A 27,384-nucleotide genomic window follows, 5' to 3' on the forward strand; every position below is an offset into this window, starting at 1 on the left:
CTATTTACATTAATATAACATCAAATGTGCTCAGGTAATGTGAACAGAAGGTTAAGAAACAACCTACTTGAGTTTTGTTTCTTAAGTTATCTGACTTCATTTCATATTCAGCATTAAGTAGTTCTGACTGATTTATCAACTCAGACCAAGATTTTCAATTAGGTTAAACTATGTTTGAAACTATTATCATCATTAAAAGGACTCACATTACTCGGACTTAAGGAGATATAGTAACTTTGCTGAATATTACAGGCACATAATGAAAATGGATCAACATCATCTGTTGCAACAGGGATATCAGGATCTCTCGAAAAGGACATTTTATCATCATCACTAGAACAGAGAGTTTCATATCAACACTCTGAGTTAATTTCGTCAGTCATAGACACAGAGGACTTACCAGAGAGCAATGCATTAACCGGTGACCCAAACCAATGACTGAAAGTGAACAAAATGAGAAGGAATCATCATCTCTCATAAATATATCAGCTGAAGGGCTTCAAACATTTTCGTTGGTGATGGACATTAAGGAACCCTCAAATGGCAATGTGTCATGTGTGAATGCAAATTAACAAAACGAAGATAGATCATCATCTCAGGAAAAGGACATATCAGTTAAAAGGCCTTAAATTCTGACTCAAAACCCATGACTGTTAAGGGACGAAATGAAAAAGGATCATCATCTCCAGAAAAGGAAATATCTGTTGAAGGATCTGAAATATGTTCATTACTCATGGACACTGAAGACCCCTCAGACAGCTCTGCTTTAACATCTGATTCACAACCCATAACTGCTGATGATATAAAGTTTGCACCAAAGATTTTGATGAAAGAGACTCCAATGAAGCATATTGAAGTGAGCTCTTTGGTTCTGAAGTTGGAAACTGAAAACGTTTTAAAATATGCATCTCAAGTACTCAATGAATAGAGTCCAATTTCTCTGGAAAAGTATATGTCAGCCATAGGATCTGAAATATGTTCCCTGCTCATGGAAGCTGAGGACTCCTTGGAATGCAATGCCTCAACCGTTGATTCATAACTCATGACTCAAGACATACCTGCTTAAGGGCCTTAAACATGTTCCTTAATCATGGACAATTAAGTATCTGAAAGTGATGCCTCAACCAGTGAGTCAGAATCGGAGTCTTCTAGTAGTGACTACTATTTGCCTGAATCTGATTATTCTGAGGATGGAGAAAGTTATGACATACCCTTACCCCGATTCATTCACAGTAGTGTTTGTGTATCTAGCTCTCCAAGCAGAAAATGTTCATCTCACAATATAAAACAGTACTCTGAAGAAGAAACTGTTTGTGTATCCAGCTCATCAGACATGAACAGCCAATGCCCTCAAGAAAACACCAGTCGTAACTCATCATCATCAAGCAAATCATGTGGCAGAAAAAGAAAATATGATAAGAGTGCATATTGTACATTTTGCCAAACAAGCCAAGCAAAATTGCCTCGACATCTCTCTGAATGTAAGAAACATTAGGATAGGCCAGAAGTTTTTCAATGGCTGGCAACTAAAGACCCAGAGCTGAAGGCTGAAAGACTTACAAAAATGAGAAATTGTGGAAACTTCGTACACAATGCAAAAGTAAGGAAAGAAAACCAAGAAGTTTTGATTCCAGTTTCCGGCCAATTTCACAGCAGACCAAATGATTACCTATCATGCAGTAATTGCTTTGGCTATTGGCGTTGCACGTTTCATTAAAGCAGACACGTTAACCAGACAGCTGGCAGAAAAGCTTTCCTTGAAACTTGGTCATGATAAAGACCAGTATGCATATGTTAGAACGAAATTAAGAGAAGTTGGCCGCATGGTAGTTCAATACATGACTGGTGAAAGTAACGCATCATTGATCGATCCAAAGAAGTTTGTAGCTGTTGTAAACGCCACACGTCAGACATCATGCTTTGATGCTGATAGCCACCTTTATGAGACACCAAGTCTAGCGCTGAATATTGGTCACAGCCTGAAGAAATATTAAAATGTGATGCTCTAATTTAATAAAAGGTGATTTTGACATTGAAAAGCGACGTAGAGCCTTTATTGAGCTGTACAACATGAAGTGGGAAGAGCTTGTTTCAAGACATGCTTTGAGAACTCTAAATGAGAACAAAAGAAATGAACCAAAGTACCTCCCAGTCTCAAGTGATATTGTCAAAGTAACCAAGTACCTCAATGACAAAGTTGCATGTGGAGTGAATGTACTGGAGAATGAGTCAAAAATTAAATCAAGTGACGTAAAACATACCTGGAAAAACCTAACTGAAGCGACCATGTCCTCCTTGATGGTGTTCAAAAGAAAGCGATCAGGTGAAGTTGCAAAAATTACGGAATCAGACCTAACCAAATGCACAATGGGTGGCAATGGAGTTGCGGTAGAAGGATTATCGAAATTGGAACAGGAGCTATGCAAAGTACTGTGGCGAATAGAGATAATCGGAAATAAAACTAGAACTGTTCCAGTGTTAATGACAAGCAAGTTGAAGGAAGCCGTGGGATCTACTCTACTAGAGTAGAAGAGAGGCTGGTGTTGGGCGAAAAATCAATATGTATGTGCAATATTGCACAATGAAGGTCATATCAGACGACCTGATGTGATTAGAACACATGCCAAGAATTGTGCGGCTATCCATCCTGAGAATGTAACATCGACAAGCCTTCGCAAGCACATTGCGACATTTTGCCAAATATTGAACTTAAAGACAATGAACTTGACATCATTGCTCGTTTCATGGGACGTGACATCAGACCCACGGAGAATACTACATTAACTGTTGCAAGTGGCAAAAGTGTCCAAAGTCTTGTTCAACATAGAGAATGGCACCTTCAAAATAAAGTTGGAGAGCATGGATGAAATCCAACTACAGCCTGATGAAGGTACTAACACTTTCTTGTCTTTAGCCGGAAAAGCAGCAGACTGTTTTCTTTTAATAAATGCTGTACATTACAAGTAGTAAGAGGAAGAGCGATTATTGTCCAGTAAATTATTCATCAGTACATTAGCTGGAGAGATCTAATTAATCTGAACACAAATTCATCCACCTGCAATAATGCTTATCATGTATCTGTTAGTATAGGACTGAAATGTGTAGTCCAAGAACGTGATAATTCAGCGTTCCTACAAGTTTCTGCCTTTTCAGTCATAGCTTAGCGTCTTTTAGTTTTCTGAAGCAGTGGACTTACTTCTGGCATCGTTTTGTAATTTCAAAGACCCGGTTCTACGATTCCTAGTACTTAAAAGTAGTCTTCACACAAGTTTCCATAGGGTCGATGTCCGTGTGTAACCGCACGCACGAATCACAATTTATCACAGTATCACTTGGGAGTGGGAAATAAATTATTAATTTAAAACAGTTATAACAATGTTACAGTGTCTAATTAAACACACCACATCACAGTGAATTCTTCATAATAAGGATGTCTCCTGTTCGCTGACTTTCATGAACCAAATGCATTGTTATAGCAGGGATCGACTAGTGTTTCATAGAACATGAATGACCGGGAGAAAGATTTAACATGACACTTGCTCTGGGAACATTAGCATGAAGATAATATGCTGTTTATTCTTCTTTTGTTTTTTAGATTAGATGTCTTCGTTATGAATTCTCAAGCAGCTAAAACATGTCAAATTACATAAATTGTTGAATTAGGAGTCTGAGATCACTGGACACCCTTGTGTGTCTGGCATAGTGCGTGTCTTTGCTCGACAATCCTCCTCCTTTTAGACCACTCACAGTCCCGGTCGTCAGTGGTACTGTAGCTCATAAAAGTGATGACCTTTTAACATGATACTGAAACACTTCAGCTTTAAGCTGCATCTTTGTCTAAGGAACAGACTTGCTAATGACGGCTTTCACATTTTTTCCTAAGCAGTATTCAAACTGTATCTGCAGAGTGAGCACTTGATAAACTGTAAATAATTTGAATTAAATTCTTTGCCAAACAGTACTAATGATGATGTGCTAACTGATAACAATTATCCACTTTCCAGGGGTCCCACTTCATGAGAGCGTTGAAGATGATAACAGTACTAGTGCGGTGTTATCCACTGCATCTGATTACACAGACTCCAAGGTCAAAGCAAGGGAAGGTATGCAAATACTATCAATTGTGAATATTAAAGGTTATTACAAGCTGTCTATTGTAATGTCTGAGAACTTCAATTTGCAACAAGAGCATTAATGAACTTTTAAACAATCTTTTAAACAATCTATTACTTATCTCATTATACATACTTGTTATTTAATTAATCAGGTGTAAAGAAGACAAAAAAAGACCGCAACGAATAAGCCATGGACTAGAGGAAAAGCAAGTAGTAGGAATAATATTCAAGAATTGCTTTTTGAAAAACTAATATCTTGGAAAAGACAAGATCATGACTGCTAGAAATGCTGAGCCGACACTTCAGTCTAGGACGTGGAGGAACATTAAAGCAGTGGCGTAGCCAGCGGGGGAAGGGGGCAGGGGGCGGGAGCCCCCCAGTTGAAATGCTCGCCCCCACTTGCCCCCCAAATGGAATTATTGACTGAGAAAAAAAAACTTGAATGCACACTAAATATGTTGCTGGGCCTTTGTGCATATTACCATGGTTTTTATGCAATTTTTATTCTTTACCTTTTACCAAATTCTCTATCTGCGAAATTGGATGGCCAAAATAAAAATCACCTCCATGGGAACATTGCCTTGAAAAAGAGTGTGACCCAAGCAGCAGCGCAAAAAACGCCACTGTCTCTGTATTGTCAAATGTGGAAACGGGTTGGCAATTTAATTAAACGGTCTCCGCGGCACTCACAAGCGGAGGCTACGTTCAGTTTATGTTCACATGGTTATCACTGATCCCTGGATTGTGTTCCGAAATGATTCACACGTGAGTGACGTGTATGGCAGAATGAATATCACAGTATTTAGAAACAATTTGCATTTTGACTGAAACTAACATGTTTTGCTACGCCTACGCGACCAATCGCGATGTGTTTCTTGGGTTAGGTGCATTCAACACAGAACAGCCTAGTAGTCTATACGTTTGTGTTTCCTTAGTGAGCTCATAGGCCCGATGTGACCAGACGTCCCCGAGTTCCGGGGACAGTCCCCGATTACAGTGTGCCGTCCCCAATGAACAAGTGTCCCACAAAATGTACCCGATTCGTCAAAATGTTCAGGAATTTCGAAAATATCCCACATTATTAGTAAAATAATTGTAAAAACAAATTTAGTCAAGTGTGCAGTCGCAAAACGGAACTTATAACCAGTATTTCAGGTGGGCCAGTGAAAAGTGGAAACACTGTTAAAAATATGCTAGATCGATCTAGCCTAGCACTCTTTCGACCGTATAAATGGCAACTACGGCTACACAACGACACTTATATTGTGAGTATGAGCAAATCACAAGCTCTTAAATAACCACGTAAAGTAAGTGGATTTCATTTAAGATAAAGCTACAATTTTTGGAAATAAAAATTGATTTAAAAAGTGTTTCAAAGTATCAATATTTTACATCTAAGCACCTTAGGCACTTGAAAATATCCCCCCTCCCTTTAACCCCTCCCCCATATCAGTCACGCAATAAATGTCCCCGATTTCATTCACGAAAATATGGTCACCTTAAAAGTCTGTAATAGGTCGCGAAATTCGTCGATAAGATCGCAGACAGTCATCAGAATAGGCGAATTAACCTTCGCTAGACTGTTTGAGTGAACTCTAGAAAGGGCAAAAGAAGGGCCTGAAGGGGGGAGGGATGATAACATCTTTTGTTGATTGGGGGGGGGTGGTTAAACTCCCAGGCAAGTCAGCTATCATGCTGATCATTTTTGAATACTGACAGAAAGAGCATAGTCTATTCAGATTTTTAAAGAGATTATCGATGACTTTTTCAGTGATCTGTTTTATCGTAAATGTGGAAATAACTTAAACGTCAGCTAACTAGAGTGACCATCTGTACCCTACATTGCTGACACAAACCCGATTTGCCACAGTTTGTCATGCAAACTGTTTGGTTTTTCTTTTGTACTAGCTTAGTCTGCCCCACCAATCATACCCTTCGCCCCCCCCCCCCCTTGGCCCCCCAGATGGAAAAGTCTGGCTACGCCACTGCATTAAAGACTTCATCTGGAACCAAAATAGGAAAAGCGATCCATTGAATTTTTGACACTATACCACCTTTGATCATGGCCTTTGCATTACTGTTACTACTACACTTATACTTCCCTTTTCTCACTGACTCAAATAAGTACTACTTGTCCCTTCTCAATCCCAGAGAAAAATATTGTGGAAGACCTTCCAAAATTTAACATGCAAGTAATTGAGGTCTTTGATGCATTCATTGAGGTGCATTTAGGGTTTATCAGTTGCGGTAGAAAAAGTTGGTGACAATGATGACTTTGTTATACACTATGTTTAGTTAATCAATTAGAGTATTTGAAGTTATGTATAAGTAAAATGATGGTTGGAGTATATACCAGTAAAATTTTAACATTCACTTGTCTTAGATATTCTTTTAAATTTACAGTGACGCTGTTGTCAATAAAAAAAAACAAATAGTTTGTGATATAATCCTATGATATGAACATCATCCCTTCAATATTATGGGTGAACCAAGAAGACTGTGAGGGGGGGGGGGGGGAGAAGTGAGAGAGGTAGGTGCTTTACTCTTATTAAAGTTTATTTAGTTTTTATATAGTTTTAAAGTTAAACATAATGTGTTTTAAAGATAACGTGTTTTAAAGTTAAGCAAGTTGTTTAATTTGCACATTTCACCAGTCATCTTTCTAGATTTCCTTTCAGTTTAACAGAAATGTTGTTGCTAATACAAGAACAGGTAGTTTGTTTGCATAATCCTATGATATGGACTTTGGTTAGTTGAATTTGTAAACAGTTGCATCATCCCTTCAATATGATTGGTGTACCAAGAAGGGTGTGAGGGGGAGGGGTTTGGAGAAGTGAGGGAGTTGAGAGTTTTATTCTAATAGTTGCAGACTTGGTTTTATTAAAATGAAGCTTAGTGTTATAAAGTTCACCAATTTTCTTCACACATTTTAACATTTAACCTTATTCTAGATTTCCATTCGATTTTACAGTGCGGTTGATATCATTACAAGAACAGATTTATAGTTTGTTATGTAATCCTATGATATGGACTTTCCTTAGTTTCACCATGCAGTTTGCTTTGAGCTTATATGTACAGTGTACATGCCTCGTGTGACTTCCTTTTTAAGTTTTACCAGTGAGGAGTGTATGCATGAACTACCCATCAGTTAAAGCATGTTGATTTTGTTGTTATCAATGTTTAAACTTTTGTGTTTGTTGTTGCATACTTTAATTTTATTTCATTAAGTGGCGTTTTAGTATAGCCCTAGTATGTGGTTACCATACCCCGTTCTATAACATGATTGCAAGTGGTAGTGCATCTCATTACTTCAATAATAAATAAAAGTGGGGCTTGTGCCGATGAATTGTCAACCTGAGCAAGGATTTATTGACATACCTTACATTCATAGCTGATTGTTGATGATGTTCACTTTCGTTAGATATTAAAGGGAAATTGTATCTGAGCTTGTTCATGTATTTGCTTGAATAGATGGCATATCTAATAATGTCTCCTACTCCTTTATGGTTGTTGGTAGGCCTATACTTGTTGTGGCCTATAATGAATTTTTCACATAAAATAGCTAAAGGTCATGAGACAATGGTGAAGGCATATTGCACCACAAGTCAATTTCTGCAACTTGTAGATCTGCTGTATTATGTCATTATTCTTTGCATCGTAAAGGTCTACATCGTAAAGCTTAAACCTATCAGCCAATTCCGATGAAATGTTTTATTACCTACTGAGCTTAAAATCGTGTAGACTTGGACCCCGCCACTGATTGTGTCATCAAAATTGTTGAGGGTTCACTGGTTAGCTATTTTGTTTGTCTTTCTAAACTACACACAAATTTACAGCTCAATATAGTTTAGACACAAACAAATGGTTATCTATTACATATATGTACAGAAAATAAATCTTTTATTAGGGCAATAATTCGATGTTTTAGGATGCTTTAGGCAGCCATATGTACACATAGCTGTGATATCCAACCGGTTGTGCAAACACGTCCCGCTTATATTTTAGGAAACTCTCTGCTAAAGTGTGCACGACCACAATTGGATAATATTCATCAAAGTCCACAGTTGATACATGGAAACTTTACACTAAAGACACAGCATGTTCATAGTTGGATAGAATTCATTAAATTCAACAATTGATATATGGAAACGCCACACTAGGGACACAGCGCTTGCCTACAGTTGGATAGTATTCATCAATTCCACAGTTGATATGGGGAACTCCACTCTATAGACACATCAAGTCCACATTGGGATAGTATTCATCAATTCCACAGCTGACATGGGAAAACTCCACCTATAGACACATCAAGTCCACAATGGGATAGTATTCATTCAATTCCACAGTTGATGTATTTAAACTCCACACTAAAGACACAGCGTGTCCACAGTTGGAAAGTATTCATTAAATTCCACAGTTGATAAATGGAAACTTCACACTATAGGCATCCGTGTCCTCGGTTGGCTAGTACGAAATTCAGTCACATTATTTCAACAGTTGAGATGTGAAAAATCACGTTGATCACTAATGATGACTAATTATGATGTTTATGTGGCACTTGTCTGTTAATTACATATACAGAAAATATGCCTTTAACAGTAGGGTGGAGGTTTGAGCTGTCACATGTTAAAAATATCTGGCATGGAGGTTGTTCCACATGTCCCTGGCTAGAGTTGGGGAAACTCCATACTACAGTGTGTCCAGCATTGGATTGGATTCCCGTTGTGTCCACAATTAATATGTGTTTACCCACACTATACCCTGTCCACGATTGGATAGCCCGTTATTCCCATGATGTCCACAGTTGAATTGTGGAATATCACATATTGGTATTTGATCATAAATGATGAATAATCCTAATGTTTGTGTTCGGAAGTTATAGGGTGGTGGTTTGAGCTGTCATGTGTTGCAAGGACCTGGCATATACATATGCTATTAACATATGTCCCCAGTTAGAATTGGTAAATCCCCATACCAGTGTGTCCACTGTCGGATAGAATTCCCTTTCCATCCACAGTTGGTATGTGGAATGTACACACAATTGTGTGTCCACGAATAAATTCTCCACACGGTGGCATGCGGGAAAATAACATAATGGTAATTGATCGTAAATGATCACAAAAATAAACAAATCACTTATTACATAATGTTTTATTAACAATCAAGGAAGTGCGCTTTGTAACATGTATAAATTAACTTGATACGAAGACGTCCACACTTGCATAGTATCAACACATGGTCCCCGATTGAGAGCATTTACATGTAAGTGTGTGTATGTGTACAGATGTGCTTTGTATTTTAAATAAGGCATTGCTTCATTCGGTTGACCTAATGCAGCATTGCCATAATAACTATCAGCAGTTATTTCTAAACGACGCGTAAGTAACCACAAAGGTGGGAGAAACCCGCAAGGGCTTATGGATTACAACTTAAACTTCGGGTGGCTTCCAATTCAACATTTTTGACTCAAACTTGGAATCCCTTCAGTTTGGAAAGTCATTTCAGATGGGAAAACCGTAGATTGTTTTTGAATGAAAAACACAATTTATCATGACCCGGCCGGGGACCAAAGCCTGAACCTCCCGATTGCTATGCCTCATTGCTTCAAATACCACTGCCTTTAGCCACTCGGCCGCAACACCGGTATATTATTATATATGATTAAAATTAAATTTATTGACCCTTAAAGTGTACCTCATATCACGAAGGTTGGCAACACGCTCGACAAAGCATACGATATATTCCTAGCAAGAGTGGATAGACTATAGCTCAAGGTCCAGCTGAAGCCTCTCTCCCCAAATAAAAAAAAATACTTTCGCACATTGATCTTTTACAATAGCAGTTATTGAGATACTGATGTGAGAAGTCTAGACAAACTCATCACCTTTTCGTAAAGAAAAAATGGTTTATGGATAGCTATTTGCCCAAACAATATAACGATAGCTAAAATAAGAAGAATGATCCAGTTTTACTTTGAGACATAGATTTTTAGGGTAGGAGTACTGTTGGACACATCCTAGCATTGAGGCGCATAACAGAGGAAGCAGATATTCACAATCTCCCCCTAATGGCAACCTTCGTTGACTTCCGCAAGGCATTCGACTCGATTCATAGAGGAAAAATGTTCAAAATACTCAGGGCTTATGGAATACCGGAAAAAATGGTCAGTGCCATCCAAGTTATGTACAAAAACACCGAAGCCATCGTTCTTTCACCCGACGGTGACACTGATCCTTTCCAAATCAAAGCAGGAGTTCTACAGAGCGATACTCTGGCCCCATTTTTATTCATTTTCCTACTAGACTACATAATGAGGAAGTCAACCATAAATGCAGAGCAACTAGGCTTCACACTCAACCATAGAAGAAGCTCAAGATATCCAAAAGAAGTCCTATGTGATCTAGATTTTGCGGATGATATTGTCCTATGTAGCGATGATCAGTACAACGGTCAAGAGCTACTGCAAAAGGTTGAAAAACATGCTAGAAGTGTGGGCCTTAGACTTAATGAGTCAAAAACTGAATATCTCACAGTCAACATCAAAACCCAGGACAAAATCGACATCAAAATAAGTAGTGGTGCAAAACTGAATGAAGTTGACAACTACAAGTACCTTGGTTCCCTTGTGAGAGATAGTAAAAGTGAAATCAACAAAAGAATTGGCATTGCATGGTCTGCTTGTAATAAAATGGACACTGTGTGGAAATCTGGCCTCAACAGAAAGACCAAACTAGACATTTTTAAATCAACTGTACAGTTTGTCATCATGTATGGCTCCGATACATGGACAGTTACGAAGGAATTGGAAGCAAAACTAGATGGGTGCTACACAAGACTTTTACGGAAATGTTTAAATGTACATTGGAGTCAACATATGACAAATACTGAACTGTATGGCAATGAACCAAAACTATCCTGTAAGATACAACAACGCAGCCTCAAACTAGCAGGGCACTCATACAGGAACACCAAGGAACCAGTCTCTCAACTTTTCATGTGGACACCAAAACATGGAAGGAGAAATAGGGAAAAACATAAGCTCAGCTATATAGATGTAGTTGCTAGGGTCATCGGGGTGCTTCAAACTGATCTTCCTAACTTGATGAGGGACAGAAATAAATGGGCAAATCTCAACATGATTCCAACTTCTGTCGACTACAGAGAGAGAGAATTTGAGACATAGATATATTTACGTCAGTGGGATAGAGAGGGCAAAGAATTGACGAAAAGAAAGAAGAAAAAGCCAAACAAAGATATCTATAATATATGATACTTGATAGGTTACTTGTGCAATCTGCTCCTCATGTGTACTTAATTAGCCATACTAAGCATAGAGCGAGATTTCTCTGTACAAGTTAACTTGGATCCAGTAATTGACACTTCTAGTTACAGTTCAGTGCGTAGTATGGCTTTGGATTGTCGTCTTTGATAAATAGGCCATCAGCTGAAGGTCGAAATTCGCCTGTTTCGTTCCAGCAACTGTGGGACTAAAATTTCTCTACAGCATTGAATACATAAATTAACGAAGATTAATGATCCAACAGTTCTCCATGTACTTCCCTGCATTTATTTGCAATGCCGCTCGAAATATCTAACTATAGTTTATATTGCGTATGTTAATAAACTTGCCGTGTTACGTTCAAAAGTCGTGCGCCAGTGAGATATCTGTATCATGTGATATGAATTGTCCAATGAGCCTTGAGTTCTGAATGCACTCTTTGTAGAAAACAACAAGCATGGCGACTCCCAACCCAGCAAAAAATGTACCCTAATTTTACCGCGGTAAACTATGGTAAATGTGTGGAAAAATTGTGGTAAAATCAACCCTGGTACATTTACCGCAGTTTTACCATGGTATTACCGCGGTAAAAGTATGGTAAAAGTGCGGTACATTTACTGCGGAAAATCTACCGCAGTTTTACCATGATATTACAGCGGTATAAGTAGGGTAAAAGTGCGGTACATTTACTGCGGTAAATTTACCGCAGTTTTACCATGCAATTACCGCGGTAAAAGTAGGGTAAAAGTGTGGTACATTTACTACGGTAAATTTACCATAGTTTTACCATGATATTACTGTAGTAAAAGTAGGGTAAGTTTATATGGTACATAAACTACATAGGTGAAATTCCTACAATTGTGCTATGATTAACCACAGTAAAAATAGGGTAAAACTATACGTTGCAAATATACTATGGTAAATTTACCATAATTGTACCATGATTTTACCACAGTAGAACATATATGGGTCACACTATGAAACATGATGGTACATTTGAAGCAATTTTTCCATGATTTTGTCCCATATTTTTGCAATGCTGATATGACAAACCTTTTGTTCTACTCATATCTTAATGTTTGCAATATAAATTACCTGTGGATATGAGTTGAATAAAGAAGAGGGACAAAATGCTATTCTTATATGTTATAGTATGCATCTCTTTTCCTAAGAAACAAAACAAACAGAGGATAGATACATAGAAAATTCCTTCATGGAATCCCTGATATATTTGAGAGGAGATTAATTCTTTTTTCATTATTAGGGAGAACCTAAAAGCCTTTAAAAAAAAAAGAACAATATAAACTAGCACACAAAAGGCATAGGTTCTGTGCCTCAACACTGTGGCACACGAAATTGACCAATCAGTGTCCTCAGATTTGGGTATTCTCTGTCAGGTACGTCCATTAAATGACTTGACAAGTCTATGTATCTATAATCAGAGTATATGATATGATGATGATAATCAGAGTACTCTTTTCATTAAAAACAAGTCTTTAGGACAATAGGAGATCAGAAGTCCAATCTGGACTACCAATTAAGTCAAAGAAGAGAGTCAGGAATCATACCATCTAGGGTAATTGAAATTCAACAAAGCTTTCTTATGTTTGAAACCTCCATGGATTTGATAAAAACTGTTGCATGCTACAACTGTGCACTTACATGTCAGGCATACAACCATTGCAATAAGAGTAAAAGCATATAGCCAAATTATGATACAGTACACTGATGGGTGAAATTCAAAGAAATATATATGGTGTACATGCTTATTGAAATTAGGACAAAATAATGCTCAATGTGAGGTAAAACTGTCCTACAATAAGTGTAAAATCATGGTAAACTGAGGTAAAACTAAGGTAAAAGCGTGGTAATTCGACGGTAAAATTGGGGTAAAAGCGTGGTAGAAGTATGGTAAATTGAGGTAATACTAAGGCAAAAGCTTGGTTAATATACGGTAAATTTAGGGGAAAAGTGTAGTAAATGCGTGGTCAATCTAGGGTAAAATTGGGTAAAAGAACGGTAAAACGGTGGTATATTTGGGGTAAAAGCGTAGTAAAAGTGTAGTTAAAGCGCGGTAAAAGTATGGTAACACTGTGGTAAATTGCGGTAAAATTGGGGTAAAAGAACGGTAAAACGGTGGTATATTTGGGGTAAAAGCGTAGTAAAAGTGTAGTTAAAGCGCGGTAAAAGTACGGTAACACTGTGGTAAATTGCGGTAAAATTGGGGTAAAAGTGAAGTAAAACCATGGTAAATTTGTGGTAATTTACATGCGGTAAACCGCGGTTTACCGCGTCCATAGGGCCAAAACACCGCGGTAATGTACAACAAATTTACCGCGTTTTTACCCCTGTTCTACCTTGGTAAAAGTGTGGTATGTTACCGCGGTAAATTTGAGGTAAATTTTTTCCTGGGACGGGAGCTAGTCAGTCTCCGACACACGAAAATATACAGTGCTTAATGCACGTTGATTCTGTAAAATATGAAGCAGTCAAGACACTGACGAATCATGATGGACTAATGTTACTTCCTGCGCTAAAACACATGTCATCTCCATTCGGGTCAGTATAGAGATATAATGTACATGCGTATGGCTACCCACATTACTATTATTATGTTTCTAAGTTTTAAAATCGTTTATTTATTAGCAGCCGTGGTCACTGAGAGCATGGAAACACCCCTTTTTTACCCACTCCCAAATTTCTTCCAAACAGCAAATGTTTATAACACACGCATATGTAAACTCGTATGCACAAATGTAGTTAATTGATAGACACATTTTGTATCTAAACCCCATGACCAAAACACTCTCAAAAAGGGGAGGGTCCCTTCTTCACTTAAAACTCTACCCAAAAGGGCGTCAGCAAATTATGTGTCCGCAACCCCCCTTCCCTCTGTCGTAACAGAGGGTCGAGCTTATATGGTGTTTTTGAAAGTCATATCGATGCAAGCGTTATTGAAGCTTAATTTCCCGGGGTGGTGGTTGCATCATTTTGCATCCAGGCCTTCTTAGCGAAACCAGTTTTTCTTTTCCAGTGGGGGAGATGGCACCCCGTCCACTAAGATCCCTTCTCAGAACGGACTTTATCGAAATTGGGGCCTTGCCATCCTCAACCCACTCAAATTCGAATTCAGCCTTTAAAGTGTAATGATAAGTCTATCAATATAGACGTTAATTAAAGCCCAAACTGCCTCACAATGGGGACAACAATTTTGCTTTGGTCCTTAATTACACCATTATAGATTGGTCTAGTTAGAAAGAACAAAACACATTTCCAAACATCTCGTAGAAAAAAAAGTTAAAATGAGGCTTTTTAGGGCTTTTTTTAATGTAATTTTTCGAACTGAACTATGATATATGAAGTTAACTATATAAAATAGCGCAACACTATAAGTATGGGGCTTCAATACTAACACACTAAGGATACACATCAGTGTCACGAGTATGCTTGATACAAGTCAAACGACCATGCAGCTGTATACAGTTGCCATGAATATTCATAAGTTTTCTGTTTTGCTCACGAAATTCGCATTGGTAACATTCGACATTCTAGTATGCTTTGTTTGATTCACTGATTTCTGATTGAATTTATGTAAGTCTTTGTTAAGATTACTTTGTATAAATGCAGATAAAGGGTAAGTATGAATAGGCGAGGTAAGCAGGTTAGTGCATGATATTCTTATTTTGTACTACTTGGTGCAAGGGGTGCTGAGTGCCCCACAGCAGTAACTCGTTGCAGTTGGGCGCGATGTCCGTTGGGCGACGTAACCCGCAAGCAGTATTTTACTATCAGGATCGTGGGTTTCCAAGTATATGTAGGGGCAACTTTGGTTCCCCGCTGGTGAATTCATTGTACTATATGGCTTAAGGATACCTGTCTTAAAGGACCTGCAGATATCTGTAAAAAGCCGGATTCCAGGTTTTGTTTTGGTACGAAGACTTAACTAAAGCCACTAATATCGAAGGCAGTCACTCGAATCTTGGTGTTGTCCAGTCACATTGTTTCACCTTACCCGTGGCAATCAGTGTTGTGGCCGTAAAGCCAACTGTTCCTGACGATTATTATTATTATTATTTATTACCGCTTGCACTAATGTGAACTCTCATGACATAATACCGACTCTACCATCTGTCATTTTGACTTACAGGACACAGCATTTAGGTCACATCCGTATTGAAGAGGGTCTAAGGGAGAAAGTCACCTCCCCTTTGAGAAAACATTGGATGACGAGGCTGAGATGAAAACTGGTATTGTAACGCCGGCCGCCCCAAGACGTCGCATTTGCCCGTGGCTAAACGTCCCCCTTGTTTTTCATATGAAGCACAGACAGAGAAGAAGACAGTGGATTTATTTGTGATTTGTCTGAACAGATTAATGCAATCAAAGTACAGATTCAATGAACAAGCGTAATAACGGATTAAATAATAGAAACAGACTATAATGCATTATTTGTTATACAGTACCAGCTGAGGATATGTATTCAGTCTTGACCTAATATAACTAGTTCAGTATAATACTCAACGTAATGCACACACTGTGTCAATACTGCAAAACGAACGCGCCGCGTCAATAACGCTAGAAGAAACACACCGCGTCAATAACGCAAAAAGAAACGCACCGCGTCAAAAACGCAAAACGTCTTTACCTTATGATACAGTCACACAGGCTACTTTATGAAGATTTATTCTCTCTTAGAGAGACAGCAATTTACCCTTATATAATGACTTGTTTCTAGGAGAGGGTATACGATGAACAAAATACCGTACATAGGATGTGTGTACAGCTAAGTCAGCATATTCCTCAGATATTTTACGTTAAAGCTTCGATTCAAGTAAATTCGTTACAAAGATTAATTCATGCCAGATTATTCGTTTCATTAACTTGCAAATTATTTCTAATACGATAAAGAAATGCTAAGAAAGAGAGACCTGTCAAACTGCTGTCTCAATGATACTAACCACGGGAATATTTATGCCAGTTACAATTACTTTGTCAAAGGACTTGTTGGACTTAAGTGGCTCTCGGGGGAGTCGATCCGTAGTGGAGGTGGAGGGGGGGGGGTGCAGAATTTATAAAAACATATACATACATATACATTATAATAAATGCATGACTTGGAACTCCCCTATAAAATCTTTTACAGAAATATGCTACTGGTATTAAACTTAATTAATTGCTTCCTAACCACAATGTTTAATTCTATTTACACGTCATTAATCAATTATCACCGAAGCTTGAACGAACATCCAATGCCACTCCTAAACACATCGCGCCCGGAAAAAAAGTCTGTTAAGAGATAACGCCATAATTACTAAGTGGTGGGAATAATTACTAAAAAAGCCACAGATGGAGGCTCTGTAGTATAAATTACTCATACCCGGGTTGCTGGTTATGAATGCGACAGATTTTAAGGCTGTCATAAATATAATGTATGTTTATATATATATATATATATATATATATATATATATATATATATATATATAAATAGACACAAAGATAGATATAAATAGTAAATAGTATATAGTCATATATATTGTAATATATATATAGTTATATATTCAAATATAGTAATATATATAATATATATTAATAATATATTGCTAGGGACTGGAAATTTACCAGAAATTTATCAAAAATATTACAAATAAAGGCAGTGAAAACCATCTTATTTATAATAAAACATAATAAACCAGAAACAGTCAATGGATATTCATTAATCCTGTCCGATTGGAAGAACTTTTAATAGTCGCTATTTCCAGACTGAAACCAAGACATTCAGAATGGCATGACGATTTTTAACCATATATGATAACAAATGTTATTCATTTGTGGCCAAACCATTGACTATTTTTTTGCATTTATCTTTTACTTCTGGTAAATTTCCAGATAAACAAAACAATGCAAAGGTAATAACAATTAAAAAACAAAATTTACTCAAACATACGGAGCTAACCGTCCTACTTCTTTGCTATCATGTTTTTCAAAAATTATTGAAAAACGTATGAGCAATCGTATTCTTAATTTTCTAACATAGTATAATATTTTGTGCAATGAAACGTATGGGTTCCGTCCAAATGCTATTGAACAACTATACTGATCTTGATCATAATAAAATATCAATTGGAGTGTTCCTTTATCTCTCCAAAGCATTTGATATTATTGACCATACCATATTTGCTAAGTACGTTATCTTTTTATGGCGTAAGAGGAACAACCCTTGCCTGATTAAGTAGCTATAGATCAAATAGATAGCAATAAATATCATCCAATAAACTTGTTGAAACCCGTCGCGGTGTCCCACAGGGCTCAATATTATATATATTCATTATATATGTAAATTACATTTGCCAAGTTTAAAAAATTGTTACTATCTTGTTTGCAGATGATACCAATATTTTCTTCGAGTTCGAAAACGTGTAATACATAATACTGTCTCTACTGAATTAAATACATTTTTTCGTACTGATATGCCGCTAATGAGTTTTCACTTAATGTAGAAAAAAACTAACTGTATAGTATTTAATGGATGAAGAACACTTAATTGGAGTAATGATATATTAATGGACGGTAAAACAATAAAGCTAGTATCATTTTCTAAATTTTTAGGGATTAATATTGATAGTAAACCTTTATGAGGTGATCATATCACAAAAGTCTGCACCAGCGTCGCAAGAGGTTTAGGAATTGTAGCAAAGCTTAAAAGTTTCCTCTCCCAGAATATACTCAGAATGATTTATCAAACTTCAATAGCACCATATTTATATTAGTGCTTGATTATTTGGGTACAGGCAGGTCACAATTACACCACCTTAATATACTACAGAAGAGTGCAATACGTCATTTATCTCACGCAGCACCGCGTGAACTAACAAGCCCATTTTTTTTTAAGAAACTCAATTTATTGAAATTAGATAATCTTATAAAAGGTAATATTGCACATATAAGTACAAAGCTTGGAATGGATTATTAACAAACGGTTTTCGAAATTGTATTTATGGCAACAGAGAGTTTCATAATAATAATACAAGACCGGTTAGCAACTTACATTATAACTCATATTAGACACGCACTGATGGTATGTTAAGTCTAAGAAACCGTTCAACTAAAACGTGGAACTCACTATCAACTGATGTAAAAACTTATAAATTAAGCTCAATATTTAGAAAAGCCTTATTACAGATATTAGTATTTCCTATCAATTATGATTAAGTAGTAACTGAAACATATAAATATTATTATCATTATTTTCACCTTTTTTTTCTCTCTTCTTTCTACTTTTTAGGAAGTTTTCTTTGTTGCATTTTCAGGAGACTTCCCTAAACATTGTAAATATTTAAGTGAACAAACAAATATATAAGCAAAAAAACACATTGTGAGATGCAAGTGGTTCACTCGGCCTTATTCCCTTTTATATGTTAATTTGTTTGGTTTATTGTTACCGTCAGAACTGATGGCTTAAGAGATATATCAGACAGTGTAATATCTTCATTAACAGAACTGACTGTTCTTACTATTGTAGGCGAGATACTCAACCTGTTCTGTGGTATACCAAGTGTTACCATGTGAATTACATTTATACTATAATTAAGTATACCATCATACTTCCGTACATTTCACTACATTTCGCTACACGCAAATACAATATAATATACGTCCCGTGTTTGACTAATTCAATAACGATTGACGCTCATTTGATTTAATCATGTTGCATTTTGTCTTTCAACATTGAACGATTATGCTCTGTTTGTCACTATCTATTTGATTCTATGCGTTCCATCCATTATATGAATTCATATGTTGATCATTTTAAGTCCTGGGACATGACGCGGTTTCGAAATTCAGAGCAGCCTTTTAATCCTTATAATAAAATATGATGTTCGTTCATGTAAGTTATTGTACCCTAATAGTTTTCTAAGAAAAACCTCTAGGTTAAATATGTACGGTTGTAGTTAATTATTCGCTTAAGTAATATCATTTTGAAAAATGATGTTGTAAATTAAATTTCGTGATTTGTAAAAGATAACGTGCCGTTTTAAGGACGCCGTGTCTCGTGTGAGAGTACAGATTTTCTATATTTTTTATCCTCACGCTGGAAAGTGACGTCTTTTGCTGTACCTGATCTCAGATCGTACTTTTCAAGTAGACAAACTTCCTAACCGCACAACGTTATTTTGAATGATTTCAAAGCATAACGAAAGTACGGCATGGCGTGACAAAGAAGTATTCATATTTATAGACAATTACGCAAACGCCTGTTAGTTGTTTGTTTGTGCAGTCTTTTCTTTGCTTTTAAACAGAAAGTTTGCATAGCTTTCCATATATATGTAAATAAAATATGACAAAGTCTTACCGTGGTATATAGCGTTATTGCGTGCATCATACCACGTTATGTTCATAACAGGATTGAATGGCTCGCACACATCACTCATTTGGAAACAGATACAGCATTTCCTCATCATTAACATACTATTAGACCACAAGCGACAAAGAGGGATTACCAAGTCTGATATAACTGTAGGTAAGATTGTGTTGAAAGACATTTTATGATATAACAGTTTTCGAAAGCAATAGTTTCAGACTAAACATATTTAGGACACCTACCTACAGGAAACATCTGCAGAGTGAAACCATTATAATGCATTTCCCAGAAGTATATTTATTACGTTTTTCCGTCGATAATTAGGACTGCATGAACTGCTAAATCAATTGCGATGATTATTATTATTAACTTTAACAATGGAAGAAAGACAGAAAATACTAACAAACGCAAGTAAATGCAAAGATCTATCGTAACGATGAGTGAGTTACGGTATTCGCGTCTCATTTGATCGTCATTCTCTTTACGTTAACCCTTTACATTACTTGCTTGATTAGTTATAATACCAATATGCAGTCTAAATATTCCTTGGCACTTCTGTTTATGTTGTTTTCTCAAACCAGTTGCTCCCAAGCGTTAATGTTGCACATTAATGTTTGTATGAGAAACATGCGGCCATTTCCCAAAACATCCCTCACCGAAATCCCACATCTGGGCTAGATATATATATCAAGATCTGGGCCAGATCTGGAATTTCAATCTGGGCCAGATCTGCTCCAGATCTGAAATCTATATCTGGCCAGATACAAAATTGGGCAAATATAACTTTTTATAAAATGAAGTTTAATATGACCCTTATATTGCATCCATATCCGGGCCATATAAAACTTTATCTGGTTGATAAAAAAAAAAATACAGATAATCCAATTATATCTGGCTTTATATGGCATATCTGGAATAACTGTATGTAAGCCAGTTATGTCGATAACTGCACTAGCATTGAGAATTATTTTCCAGCTTGATCAGTAGTTATCCCTGTCCTGGTACGGAGACACATACAGAGAGCAGGACACACGCGAAATATAAACACAGAACTCAACTGCATTGGAATATAGTAGAAATGTGTGATGTGCATGCACATTACACTATACCTAGCATTATACCTTACCAAAACATTTGCAAACTGATGTTTAGTACATGTACATTCAAATTTTGGGCCCAGGTAAATCATATTACTTAAATTACTGGCATCACGCGGTACCACTAGTACACTTAAAAATAATACTCGAAGGTTCAGTTCTATATTTTCCTGTGGTCCTGTATATGTTGATACCACATTACGTTGTGCTATTCTTTTATTTAATATATTTGCTTTAATAAATAAGTTCCAGGAGGGCGATATATGTTCCATTCAGTATCGAAGTTCAGTCCCAAAATATGTTCCTTGTTTCCATCCGTTCAAAAAATGTCTTCCTTACTTCTCACTGTTCAGTTCACTATAGAATCCTATGCCAATGTCCTGACATCAAAAGGATACTTTTTACGAATCTCCGTTACCTTTTCTTAATATACCAATCCTTTTATTAAACTTTCTTCTGCTCTCTACTCCCACCATATCTACACTCCCTTTCCTATCTTACTCCCAGAGTAGCAATACACATATAAAGCCCCTCCTTTGACTTAGTGTGCAATGTAAGTGCTTTACCATTGAAAATATATATGCATGTGCAGTACCACAATATAGGTCAATGTAAATCTCTATGAAAGTACACTATGTAAGAGCATACAGTCTAACATGTATATCCAGTTATATCTGGCTTTAAATGGCAAGATTAAAATTTATCTGCATATCTGGATTGACGCTATATCCAGTTCTATCTGGCGTTATATGGCCCGATGAAGGCTTTATCTGCATATCTGGATTGACTCTTTAACCAGTTATATCTGGCTTTATATAGCCAGATCAGCCTTGAGCTGCATATCTGGATTGACTCTATATCCAGTTATATCTGGCTTTAAGGGCCAGATAAAACTTTATCTGCATATCTGGATTAACTCTATATCCAGTTATATCTGGATTTATAGGGCCAGATAAAATTGTATCTGAATATCTGGATTGACTGTATATCCAGTTATATCTGGCTTCATATGGCCAGATGAACCTTTAGCTGCATATCTGGATTGAATCTATATCCAGTAATATCTGGCTTTATATAGCCAGATAAAACTATATCTGAATATCTGGATTGACCCTATATCCAGTTATATCTGGTTTGATATGGCCAGATGAAGGCTTTATATGGCCAGATAAAGCCATATATAGAGCTAGATCTGGGATTTCGGTGAGGGATAGTATGTACAACATAGAATATATCATCAGTCCCATAAAATTGATCAGAAGGAGAGTCTGCATTCGTGATGACGTTTCGCCAGCTATTTTGAAACACATGTCCATTATCATGTCAAGTCTACCCAAGGTAATAAAGTATTAAATAACTAAACAGGGAGCGCTTTCCATGACAGTAGATCGGAGCCTTGCATACCCCTATGCGAACAAGTATATTGAAAATACTTCGCGATACTTGTCTTTATAATTTTCATGGAAAACATTTCATAACTTCTGGTCATTTGCCAATCATCAATCTCCCCATCTCCATCCAATGTACTGTGCATTTCCCATAAATGTTTGGCAACTGGTCATGGATATATTAAATAGTCTTTAACATCCCGTCCCTCTCAAACATTTCGCACATTGAAGCCCACCTTGATCTGAGATAAATTTTAACAAATTCTGATATGTATTTTAAGCATTTTTTGTGTAGAATTGCTGTAATAGGAACCCTTACCTTATCAATAAAGAAGTATAATCAAATATAACCATTCAGCAAATTTGAAAAATTGTATGTATGAACACTAGCAGTATTCTAGTCATTGTAAACACTACATGCCCAAGATTATGCGGTGCAACAATTATGAATTAGATAAACACAGTCAGAGAATAAAATAACTAAGAGATGGCTTGGAAAACAAAAAAACACTGAGCTAAAGATATAAATAATTTGCTTGCCTACATGTAAGTTTCTGAAATTATATCATCAAAACCTGACGTGTTGGTAAATTTACCTTTACCTACAAGTTAACCGGAACTAGCTGTCGTGTGAGCCATTTGTGCAAACAATATCACCATCACCATCCATCCATTCTCAATCTCTATATCCATCCATCCATTCTCAATCTCTATATCCATCCATCCATTCTCAATCTCTGTATCCATCCATCCATTCTCAATCTCTATATCCATCCATCCATTCTCAATCTCTATATCCATCCATCCATTCTCAATCTCTATATCCATCCATCCATTCTCAATCTCTATATCCATCCATCCATTCTCAATCTCTAATCCATCCATCCATTCTCAATCTCTGTATCCATCCATCCATTCTCAATCTCTGTATCCATCCATCCATTCTCAATCTCTATATCCATCCATATATCCATCCATATATCCATCCATATATCCATCCATATATCCATCCATATATCCATCCATATATCCATCCATATATCCATCCATATATCCATCCATATATCCATCCATCCATCCATCCATCCATCCATCCATCCATCCATCCATCCATCCATCCATCCATCCATCCATCCATCCATCCATCCATCCATCCATCCATCCATCCATCCATCCATCCATCCATCCATCCATCCATCCATCCATCCATCCATCCATCCATCCATCCATCCATCCATCCATCCATCCATCCATCCATCCATCCATCCATCCATCCATCCATCCATCCATCCATCCATCCATCCATCCATCCATCCATCCATCCATCCATCCATCCATCCATCCATCCATCCATCCATCCATCCATCCATCCATCCATCCATCCATCCATCCATCCATCCATCTATCCATCTATCCATCCATCTATCCATCTATCCATATATCCATCCATTATATATCTATATATATATATATATATATATATATATATATATATATATCTATATATATATATATATATATCTATACATATAGAAAAATATATAACAAAATTTAAGGATATGACTAAAAACGCGAGTGATCACTGTCCTAAAGAAATGAGCAGACGGAAGGGGCAAGAAGTCACGTTCTAAACATCTAGTTGTCCTTGTTGTCTCATTTCTACAAGACAACTTCCCTCCAATACCGAGTTGGTTATAGGTTTTTGCTGTGCCGTACACTAACAACGGTATAATATTACTCCGTTTTTCAACTCAAAAACGTGATAAAAAGTGTTGTGTCAAAATACGAATACACTTAGCGTGGCCAAACATTATCTAGATTATTTCTTGAGGCATTTTCTACATGCCACCTTGTTTGCGCTATTTGCTTACATGATTTTCACTGGACAAAAGTTGCGAAGGGAAGATAGATGCTTTGTAATCCGTTAACTTCCATTGTGTAAAATATCGCTTTCATTTAGTGTGTTTAGTTAGCGTTCGCAACAGTGTTTCTCATCAGGGTTCCATGAGCAGTTTGCAACCGTGTTATAAAAACGTAAACATATTGCGACTGCACTTAAAATTTGTTAAGCATTGTCCTATTTTCGTGTCCAAATGCAAACAAACTACATTATCGAAATTTGCTTACTGGTGGCCTTACTTAAGTTCGAAAATCGTTGTTCCCAGCATAACGTGACTGTGCACACATCATAACGTTAAGGCCTTCTTCGTCACAATTCACATCAGAGAAATTTTCTGACATTTCATGTGCTGATTAAAGATAGATAGAAGCCATTGCATATTTTCTTCAAGTTCTTATTTTTTTTATTAAATGAACAATCAAATCCCAAACCACATTGGTGTGCATCTGCCTGATTAATAGATGCGGTAGTTCTACACCGGAAATGACTTGATGTGAAAGAAATGTGAAAGCACTCCTATATGCTCGATGAATCAATTCTTTCGGTAGTTTGTTAACCAGTCAGGGTTACATCAGCATGTTGCCCGATGAGTTTGCGCATATATAATTTATATCAAGCTTGACATGCTTTCTAATGGTTAATTTTTTTGCGATGTTCAGTTAGTATTGTGTTTAGGCCTCAGATGGGAGCAACAAAGGTAAAACGAAAACATTAGTAGAAACCAAACAATATGTCGAAAGCTTGAATATGGTTTATATTGACATCGAATTACAACTTTCCACAATAATTTACTTCATACTACATGATTTAAGTCGTTCATGTTGACATATTACCACTGCAAATTCTGATTTTTCAGTTAATCCGCCTTCAAAATGAGTGGAAACAGGTAAGTATTGGCGCCACACACAAAGTAGTAGGAGGTGTATTTTCAAGTTTAAGATTAATGTCCATAGTTATAGAGGTCTAATAAACTACTTAGTAAAACCAATACATATATAACTAAAATATAAGGTAACATTAATTATATTATGTTGTAGGTTGAGTCCTTATTTCACGTCCAATGCAATTGTGTATACCGATGGGTAGCATAAATCGTCTTAATCGATTCATTGTTTTCGTTTGAGCGCCTGTTTACATCCAATTTCCATTATAAATATTCTATCCATTGGCTGAATAAATATCTATTTATCTGTAATGTGGACGCAATAAGGTGCACGTGTGAAGTAAGAATTCTCCCGGCAAACGCTTACATAGAGGATTGGTAATGAATAGAAAAAGGAGAAAAAGAAATGGATCTTGCCCCTAAGTTATTGGTTGTCCTGAATACAATAAGAAGGAAACAAGAGAGTATAAGGTAATTCCGGGTGGTATCTCTTATCTTAATTTAAGCGCATGTATTTCATGTAGAAGGTCAAATCTAAGTCTTTTGAACAATATGTGCTTGCTTTAAATGATATTCAATAAAGTCTCTCATCAATAGCTGCGTCTGATTGCACATAAAATATTCCAAACAAGCAACTTAAAAATATCTTTGGTCATAGTTAGAAAAAGAGCCTCTGTAATTAACAAACTGGTTAGCGCACGTGCGATTAGTATTGCTTCTTCGGTAAAACAGGCTTACTTTGATTTGAGCGCTTAATATAATGCGCTTACTGTTGGATCACCACTGCAGGGAGATTTACGTGAAATATTAAACGCTTACTGAAAATGTAGGTGAAGATAGGAATCAGAACTGTTTTTATTAGAAGAATAATCCAGGTCGAAATTTCTATCTGATATGTTAAAGAGGAACATATTCCAAGCATTCTGGTGAAATCTGCATTCAATTCCAATGAACCGCTTTTGAGATATTGACAGTTGAATTTGCCCCCTAATAAATAATGTTATGTTTTCATTCAAAATATACCTCTAATTTTATACTCCACAATTGGATGCATCCATAATGTGAATGTTCCATAGGTATTGGTATGTTTTTAAACTTCACATCCCCTTTAGACAAACTAGTAACCCACTCCAATCCAATCCAAGGTTCAAATAAATAGACTGAAAATAAAGAAAAAAACAAAACATTATTTGTCAGTTTGCAACTATGACATCACACCTGTTTGCTTCAAGTTCACTTTTGGTAGAATATCAAATAACTTCAACTGTCAATATCTCAAAAACGGTACATAGGTATAAATGCAAATATCACTTGAATGCTTAGATTATGTTCCCATTAAAATACCAAAACGAAAGTTTGACCTGGACTACATTACAAGTTTTTCCATTACAGTACAGAATGTAATTGTTTGAAGGAACATTGGTACGGGAAAGAAAAGTCTGGGTTTAGCCCAGCACCTGTATCAAGTATGTTAAACATTTTATTTCTTATTCTTCATCCCTACTTGCAGCAATGAATTTTTCACATTAAATGTGAGTTGCATCAATTTTTCCCAAGTTGTTTCATACTCTTATTAGTCAGAGCTGCAGTCGAGTTAAAAACATACGAGCCCAAGTTTGTGTGGGGTCCCAAAGCATTGACCAAAATTTTGATCTGTTCTAAATTTTATTGTTGAGGGTGAGGGTAAGAGTCAAAACCAGTGGAACAGCCAAGGAAAGCTGTTTGTTTCAATTATAGTAAACATACATTAAAAGTCACCAGGTTTGTGCTTTACTGTTTTTCTCTTTTGTATATTAATTCGTTCTTTCTTCTTTCCATCTGTTCGTTTCTTTGCAGCCGGTAAGTATATATCATGCTTAACGTTCGTAGAACAGTGTTATTATATATTAACACGAGGGAATCAATTCCTGTTAATTTCTTTATTATTGTTTCTGGCTCAAACATATAGGGTTGTATTGGAAATTCGAAATCCTCACCCTTTCCCCATTCATGTCCCTTTCAGACAATGGGATTTTATCAGATACTGAGCGGTCTGTTTCAATCGCGAGAGGAAAATACGGCACTGCCATGGCTGTCTAATTTCGTGTTGTGTGTTTCAATGCTGCGCAGCAGTGTTACCTTTGGACCGATCTGCACTGCAAAACTGCACGTCTTCAAATGTGCATAGGAAAGGACAATGCAATTAATGACACAAAAAGTGACTTCAGATACCGCGAAATGTTAGAATTGATTCTATTGTAGTAGCGGAATCCTTCATCTACGAGTCAGGACAGTGGCGGAGCGTCCGTATGGTCAGGGTTGGATGTCCCCCCCCCCCGGCAGACTCAACTGGACTACTGGCGCCGTTTTCAGCTTTTTAC

At 36.7% G+C, this 27,384-nt stretch overlaps 1 protein-coding gene and 1 long non-coding RNA gene across 2 annotated transcripts in view; one reads left to right on the top strand and one right to left on the bottom strand.

Annotated features, from left to right (window-relative positions):
* Positions 1 to 27,384, bottom strand: part of LOC139971993 (N-alpha-acetyltransferase 40-like) — a 99,296-nt gene that overhangs the window by 38,070 nt on the left and 33,842 nt on the right. The window lies entirely within an intron of this gene.
* Positions 19,809 to 26,556, top strand: LOC139970859 (uncharacterized). The gene is made up of 3 exons (XR_011794236.1): positions 19,809 to 19,915; positions 24,998 to 25,027; positions 26,535 to 26,556. It is a non-coding gene; the product is annotated as an uncharacterized lncRNA (long non-coding RNA).

This window comes from Apostichopus japonicus, chromosome 8, assembly GCF_037975245.1.
Source record: "Apostichopus japonicus isolate 1M-3 chromosome 8, ASM3797524v1, whole genome shotgun sequence".
Classification (NCBI taxonomy): domain Eukaryota; kingdom Metazoa; phylum Echinodermata; class Holothuroidea; order Aspidochirotida; family Stichopodidae; genus Apostichopus; species Apostichopus japonicus.